Consider the following 8,929-nt stretch of genomic DNA (forward strand, 5'->3'; position numbering starts at 1 on the left):
GGTGGTCACATAGCATGATAGTGTTCAGAGTATGGCTGTGTCTCATTGTACTACATTTGTAGCTTCAGTTTGAGCAGAAGTTGGTACCACAGTGTCGCGTCAAAGTTTTACAAATTGGTTACTTCAAGGGCAACTCAGAGCCACAAGGACAGCTCGGAGCCAGGTGCCCTGTAGTGTACACTTCACTGACCCCAAACCACCAACATTTGCGACTTAAGTGATGTCCTCATTGAAGGAGTGGGTGGAGGCATGTTGTGTTCCCTGATGAAAGCTGGTTCTGCCTTGTAGCCAGTGATGTCCATGTGTTGGTTAAGAGGGCAGTTGAGAACCTGCAAGCAACCTGTGCTTGTGCTAGACACACTGGACCTATACATGGAGTTTTGGTCTGGAGTAGGATTTCTTTTGCACTCTTGTGGTTATCGCGTGCATGTGGACTGTAAATTTGTACATCAGCCAAGTGATTTGCCATTCATGAACAGCATTCCAGGGGGTGTTTCCCAACAAGATAATGCTCTCCCCTATACAACTGTTGTTGCAACCCAAATTTCTCTACTATATGTCGACATGTTGCTTGGCCTGCTCGATCACCAGATCTATCTCCAGCTGAGCACAAAATGGGACATCATTGGACGACAACCTCCAGCGTCATCTACAAACAGCATTAACCATACCTGATTGACCAACCAAGCGTAGCAGGCATGCACACGCATGTGCACACTTGCGTTCATGTGTGCGCGTCCTCTGCCTGCCCCCCCCCCCCCCCCCCCCCCACACACACACACACACACACACACACACACACACACACACACACACACACACACACACTAGTCCAGCTGGGTTGAACAGCAGTCTTGGTCGTAGTGGTAAGAAGAAACATGTACGAGGTGTGGGGTTGTGATGAATAGACCGCTACTCCGTGGCTAGTTAGTATGTGTGTGGGAGAAGTGTTTGATAGCTATGGGGATGAGGCAGAGAAAATATTTTTCTGGGTAATGAAGGGAGGATAGTGTTAGTGTGTGAAGGCCTTGAAAATATGTTCCCCATACCGTGTTTCATTCACCTCTTCTATATTCCTATCACCTACCTAGGCCATAAAGATTTGAGAGTTCGTTAAAACTGTGACATCTGAAGATGACCGATTGCTAAATTTGGAAGTAGTAATATAAAACTACATATGATTGTGCCTGTAAATAAATTTTTTAATAAATATAGCAATCTGTGTTGGTTTCCCAAGATAAAGAATGTCGTACTTAATTTATAATTTTGCAACCATCATCTACAAAACCCTACCTCTCTACCCATAACTTTCTCTTCTGTGCTGGTTGAATGGTACTTGTAATATCTTTAAACTGAGTAAATTAAATATTTTTTTAAGTTTATACATAAATTAATTCTTTTACTTAAAGACTCTAATCTATTTAGATATGAGGAGCATCTTGAAATTAACCTCCACTTTCATGTGGAATGGGAAATAGCAGGGGAACAAAACAGTTACTACCCTGACTCATGTAAGTCACTGTGCTCAGAGATGGAATAGTGAGGAAACTATTATTTTTCATTCTCCAATAGTGTAACTTCAAAGTGAGCATTGCAATTGTTAAAACCACTAAATGTGAAGTTCTTTATGCAATACAGTTAATTATGGCACAAAGTCTCAAATCTGTCATCATTCATTGCAAAATTTATGCTGTGTATGAACTGAATGTGATGCTGTGTGGATGTGTTTTAAGTGTCAGGAGAATGCAAAGATGAATGTTTGTGATAGTGGCAGACATGGCCTGTGCATCTTTAATGCTCATTGGCATTGTTTGTCTTGCAGGGAAGGGTGGTTGCAGTTGTCACACACTTATGGCATTAACCGATTACTGTTCTCATCTTTCAAGAGAATTATTTAAATTGTGGGGAGGATATGAGAAGCAGAAAATACTTTGGTGGGAAGAGAGAGGGGAAGAAAACTTAAGTTCAGGTTGCTTCTGGTGTTCCACAAAACAGTCAACTGCAGAAAATGTTACAGGTTTGCAAACTTGTGCAAGGATTTGCTAGTCTAGCTAATCTGCAAAACCTACAGCAGAATTTTTTAAAGTCGATAAACAGATTTTATTTTCCTAGATGTGTAGCACGGAAATTTCCAAACACTTGTAGAAGCAACTGATAGGTTGCCCATATGATAGGTCACATACTGACTGTCAGCTGATAGGTACAACTGATAGGTTGCCCATATGATAGGTCACATACTGACTGTCAGCTGATAGGTACAACTGATAGGGCTGTTGTATGCACTTGTTAAGGTGAGTCCTGTTCGATCCAGAAGACCTAACATATGGAAATATTATCAGTGTTTGGTAATTTTTGTGCTACACATCTAGGAACAACAACTGGTATAGAAAAGTGATGAAAAATTCCAGGAATCGAACATTTCACCTTATCTCAAGTGTTGGACAGCTTTCCACTGATACTTAAAGTGGTTTATGTGAGACTGTGGCAAAAAAATTATGGTACTGGGATTTCTGTGCCACTTCCAAAACTCCTTTCTGAGAACCACAAACCTTAGTGGATGATAACTTGTCTGGACTTCTATTTTCATTGTGATACAGAAGGGGAAGATTATTGAACGTAACCACTGAGAGGGGAAGCACAGTGGTTAGCACATAGGACTCACATTTGAGAGGACGACTGTTCAAACCTGTGTCTGGCGATCCGAATTTAGGTTTTCTGTGATTTCCCTGAATCGCTTAAGGCAAATGCTGGATTGGTTCCTTCATAAGGGCATGGCTGTTTTCCTTCTCCATCCTTTCGTAATCCAAGTTTTCCTTCTCCATCCTTCACTAATCTGAGCTTGTGCTCCGTCTCTAGTGACCTCAATGTCAACAGGCATTAAACACTAATCTCCTCCTCATCCTAATGAATAGAAACATGACTAGTGATAAGATGTGTCTCCTATGCCATCATGGAGCCAAAAAGCAGTCATTGGGGTGGTGAGACTGCCTCGCACAAAAAAGTCAAATTCCTGCAAGCCACAAGTCGCCACCATTTCTTAAGATGCTAAAGGAATGTCATTAAATGAATTTTATGAAAAATAATCGGACAGTCAGATTCAAAAGCCTACTGTGAGAAGTTAAGAGAGCAGAAGAGCTATTCAAAACAAATGACGACAGCCTGTTGATTACCAGTGCCATATTTTTGCATGACTGTACCCAACCACATGCCCCCTTTAAATATGAGAATTGTCTCTTAAAGTGGGGTGTGTATGAACATTCAGCATATAGCCCAGTTGTGGCTCCAGTAAATTTCTGTTTCTTCGTACACCTCAAAAACTTGGTCAGCTCCCAGCAACTTGAGTCTGACAAAGAGCATAAAGATGCTGTCATGGGCTGGCTGCAATCTCGGGGTAAAATTTTATGCGGAGGAAATTAGCCAGCTCTTAAGGAGATACAATAAATGATTAAATTGATTGGTGATTATGTAAAGAACTAAAACAGAGTTGTAGTTTTACATACACACACACACACACACACACACACACACACACACACACACACACAACACACACACACAAAGTAGTGTAATGACACATTCCTATGCAGAGACATACAATATCTTAAAAGCTGCGCCAAAGATAAATTGAGAGGAATGTATATTATAATCTTTGTAAAGTTCACATTGGATTCTCTTTTGTTTGATACTCCAAGGAGCTAAGAGACACTTTCGATTGTTGCCTTGTGGAGGATGGACGTGATTTTTGGACTGTGCGGAAAGGCAGCCATATGGTTGGTAATTATGGTTTGTGCGACGAGCACAGCAAGTCTTATTGTGTTGTGAATAAAAAAATAGTGAAAAGTATCGAAGTGTTACGAAAATTATTTATAGCGACGTAGCATAGTATTCCTTGGTTTCCACCGTCTTCGTGAAGTGAACCGATGCCAACTCATGATGGTACACACGGTCAGCAAAGAGAAGAACGTTGATGGCGACTAATGAATTAATATTGTGGCAGAAGGACTAATTCTACGTCTAAGGTGAGAACTCTGATTAAATCAACAATGACGTGGAATTTAAAATGTAAAATGTTTTTTATTTATTTCGCCACAGTAGTACTCCTACAAAATAATTTTGGACAATATGAAAGTGGACAGTTTGTAATATTACTAAAAGACTAGTTTTTTCCATCATAAATACATTATGATTTGTATGAACGTAATCTGGTTTCCTATGTTACACATGTTTATTTTTGAAAAAAATTTCTGAGGTGTAGGTTGTTGGCACTGAGGGGAGTAATATGTAGATGATAAAACAGTTTAAATGTCCATTAATCTCAGTGTTTTAATGGCGCAGTGTGCTACTGTTTACAATACTTTCAATAGCGAAACGCCATTTTCTTCCTGTGATCTGTGAATAGTCTCACATGTTTTATTTTGATAATTCCTCCATTGCAGCTTGCAATGTTTTATGGTATGCAAAGCTTTGTCTGAGATATAGGCACATTTAGTGAGTGAGTGCCTAATTACAAGGAAAAGTGTTGCATCTCCTTGAAGGAACTGAAGAAGAGTAGAAACTCAAGTCATTATCAGTGTTATTTTGTAGCTATGTATTGAAACCATACAAGGCTCTCTAATCTATAAAATGCTATCAAGGACACGAGAAACTCAACTCTGTGATAATGTCTTAGATCTACCCGGGAGCATGCATGTTGAGGGGTCTGTGCAACTTAGTGTTAATTGAGTTTCCTATCCCTTCAACTAAAAATTTATGTTAGTACAAGTTTTAGAGTATAGGGTTTCATAACTAAAAATCGTGTGGTTCCTGAAGAGGGTCAGCAGCCTTTCCAGTAGTTGCAGGGGCAACAGTCTGGATGATTGACTGATCTGGCCATGTAACACTAACCAAAACGGCCTTGCTGTGCTGGTACTGGAACAGCTGAAAGCAAGGGGAAACTACAGCCATAATTTTTCCCGAGGCCATTCAGCTTTACTGTATGGTTAAATGATGACGGCATCCTCTTGGTTGAAATATTCCAGAGGTAAAATAGTCCCTCATTCGGATCTCCGGGCAGGGACTACTCAGGAGGACATTGTTATCGGGAGAAAGAAAACTGACGTTCTACGGATCGGAGCGTGGAATGACAGATACCCTAATCGGGCAGGTAGTTTAGGAAATTTAAAAAGGGAAATGGATAGGTTAAAGTTAGATGTAGTAGGAATTAGTGAAGTTCGTGGCAGGAGGAACAAGACTTTTGGTCAGGTGAATACAGAGTTATAAACGAAAACTCAAATAGGGGTAATGCAGGAGTAGGTTTAATAATGAATAGGAAAATAGGAATGTGGGTAAGCTACTACAAACAGCATAGCAAACGCATTATTGTGGCCAAGATAGATACGAAGCCCACGCCTACCACAGTAGTACAAGTTTATATGCCAACTAGCTCCGCTGATGACGAAGAGATGGATGAAATGTATGATGAGAAAAAAGAAATTATTCAGATAGTAAAGGGAGACAAAAATTTAATAGTCATAGGTGACTGGAATTTGATAGTAGGAAAAGGGAGAGGAGGACACACAGTAGGTGAATATGGATTGGGGGTAAGAAATGAAAGAGGAAGCCGGCTGGTAGAATTTAGCACAGAGTAGAACTTAATCATATCTAACACTTGGTTCAAGAATCATAAAAGAAGGTTGTATACGTGGAAGAACCCTGGAGATACTAAAAAGTATCAGATAGATTATAAAATGGTAAGACAGAGATTCAGGAACCAGGTTTTAAATTGTAAGACATTTCCAGGGGCAGATGTGGACTCTGACCACAATCTGTTGGTTGTGAACTGTAGATTAAAACTGAAGAAACTGCAAAAAGTTGGGAATTTAAGGAGATGGGACCTGGATAAACTGACTAAACCAGAGGTTGTAGGAGCTTCAGGGAGAGCATTAGGGAACGATTGACAAGAATGGGGGAAAGAAATACAGTAGAAGGAGAGTGGGTAGCTTTGAGAGACGAAATAATGAAGATAACAGAGGATCAAGTAGGTAAAAAGACGAGGGCTAATAGAAATCCTTGGGTAACAGAAGAGATATTGAATTTTATTGATGAAAGGAATAAATATAAAAATGCAGTAAATGAAGCAGGCAAAAAGGAATACAAACGTCTCAAAAATGCGATCGACGGGAAGTGCAAAATGGCTAAGGAGGGATGGCTAGAGGACAAATGTAAGGATGTAGACTTATCACACGAGGGGTAAGATAAATACTGCCTACAGGAAAATTAAAGAATTTGGAGAAAAGAGAACCACTTGCATGAATATAAAGAGCTCATAAGGAAACCCAGTTCTAAGCAAAGAAGGGAAAGCAGAAAGGTGGAAGGCGTATGTGGAGGGTCTATTCAAGGGCGATGTTCTTGACGACAATATTATAGAAATGGAAGAGAATGTAGATGAGGATGAAATAGGAGATATGATACTGCATGAAGAATTTGACAGAGCACTGAAAGACCTAAGTTGAAACAAGGCCACAGGAGTAGACAACATTCCATTGGAACTACTGACAGCCTTGGGAGAGCCAGTCCTGACAAAACTCTACCATCTGGTGAGCAAGATGTATGAGACAGGCGAAATACCCTCAAACTTCAAGAAGAATATAATAATTCCAATCCCAAAGAAAGCAGGTGTTGACAGATGTGAAAATTATCGAACTATCAGTTTAATAAGCCACGGCTGCAAAATCCTAACATGAATTCTTTACAGATGAATCAAAAAACTGGTAGAAGCCGACCTCGGGGAAGATCAGTTTGGATTCCGTAGAAATATTGGAAAACCTACGTTTCTAGCATTTGTAGACTTAGTGAAAGCTTTTCGTAATGTTAACTGTAATAATCTCTTTCAAAATCTGAAGGTGACAGGGGTAAAATACAGGGAGCAAAAGGCTATTTACAAATTGTACAGAAACCAGATGGCAGTTATAAGGGTCGAGGGACATGAAAGGGAAGCAGTGGTTGGGAAGGGAGTGAGACAGGGTTGTAGTCCCTCCCCGATGTTATTCAATCTGTATATTGAGCAAGCAGTAAAGGAAACTAAAGAAAAATTTGGAGTAGGAATTAAAATCCATGGAGAAGAAATAAAAACTTTGAGGTTCGCCGATGACATTGTAATTTTGTGACAGACAGCAAAGGGCCTGGAAGAGCAGCTGAACGGAATGGATAGTGTCTTGAAAGGATGATATAAGATGAACGTCAACAAAAGCAAAACGAGGGTAATGGAATGTAGTCAAATTAAATCGGGTGATCCTGCAGGAATTAGATTAGGAAATGAGTTGCTTAAAGTAGTAAAGGAGTTTTGCTATTTGGGGAGCAAAATAACTAATGATGGTCGAAGTAAAGAGGATATAAAATGTAGACTCGCAATGGCAAGGAAAGTGTTTCTGAAGAAGAGAAATTTGCTGACATCGACTATAGATTTAAGTGTGAGGAAGTCGTTTCTGAAAGTATTTGTATGGAGTGTAGCCATATAGGGAAGTGAAACGTGGACGATAAATAGTTTGGACAAGAAGAGAATTGAAGTTTTCAAAATGTGGTGCTACAGAAGAATGCTGAAGATTGGATGGGTAGATCACATAACTAATGAGGAGGTATTGAATAGAATTGGGGAGAAGAGAAATTTGTGGCACAACTTGACTAGAAGAAGGGATCGGTTGGTAGGGCATATTCTGAGGCGTCAAGGGATCACCAATTTAGTATTGGAGGGCAGTGTGGAGGGTAAAAATCATAGAGGGAGACCAAGAGATGAATACACTAAACAGATTCAGTAGGATGTAGGTTGCAGTAAGTACTGGGAGATGAAGAACCTTGCACAGGATAGAGTAGCATGGAGAGCTGCATCGAACCAGTCTCAGGACTGAAGACCACGACAACAACAACAACAACAACAACAACTGAAAATCTAGTGCTAGTGGCAAACTAGAAATCTGATATGTGTGTACATTTGTGTAGTAGAAATCGGTGACAGAGCCAATTGAGGAGTGATGTATTGGAAGCAGACATGATTTTTGTATACCTAGTAATAAAATGGCAGTAAATCGTACAGTGTGTTTCAGATAAGGTGTTTCCTCTGTAACTTACAAAATAAAAAGTAAAACGGATATTTATTTAAATAGGTAAATGTAAGAAATGTTATTCTTTCTGCAGAATTATGAACTTCAGTGTTTAGTTATTTTCCAGAGTGTTACAGCAATAAGATAAAACTTTTTAAATCAAACTTCATTTTTGTATCATGTAGTTGATGCAGAAGGACAATTGATAATTAAAGAGAGAAATTGATGTAGAAGTAAAATAGTTTGGAGGAGAAGTTTTGTACTGTGTCTTTCGGTTGACACCCCAGTATTGCATTTAATGATGGTGTGTCTGCTTGAAAGTGAAAGGGGTGAAAAGCCAGCTAAAATCTTTTCGTGGATGGTTATGGTAAAAGTTGTTGGAACTAGAGAAATTTTTATTAGTGGGTAAAACAGTTGAAAAATTGTTGAACCTCAGTGTATGATGAGCAGCTTCCTGTCCATTGGATTGGAGCATCAACTGCTTGAAATCCACACTGACGACATCATTTGTGGACCAACATGCAGTTCATAACATTATCATTAATGAGCTAAAGTACAGCAAAAAAAAAGGTGGGTCTCAAAGTTAAAGCAACTACACGTGGAAACAAGACTCAAAGTATGTACTTGAAAGAACGCTATGAATCGGAAGGTGATCCTTTCATGAAACAGATTTTTATCATGTGGTGGAACTTGGGTTGACCACTTTGTGCCAGAGTCCAAAAGAAAAAGCAAGGAATGTAAGGACACCAGCTCACATGTATGAAATAAATTAAGAATGCAAGGCATGTTGACAGTCATTTCAGATGCCCAAGATATTTTCTTTTGTGATTATTTGGAAATCAGCATATGATAAA

This window comes from Schistocerca serialis, chromosome 2, assembly GCF_023864345.2.
Source record: "Schistocerca serialis cubense isolate TAMUIC-IGC-003099 chromosome 2, iqSchSeri2.2, whole genome shotgun sequence".
Lineage (NCBI taxonomy): Eukaryota > Metazoa > Arthropoda > Insecta > Orthoptera > Acrididae > Schistocerca > Schistocerca serialis.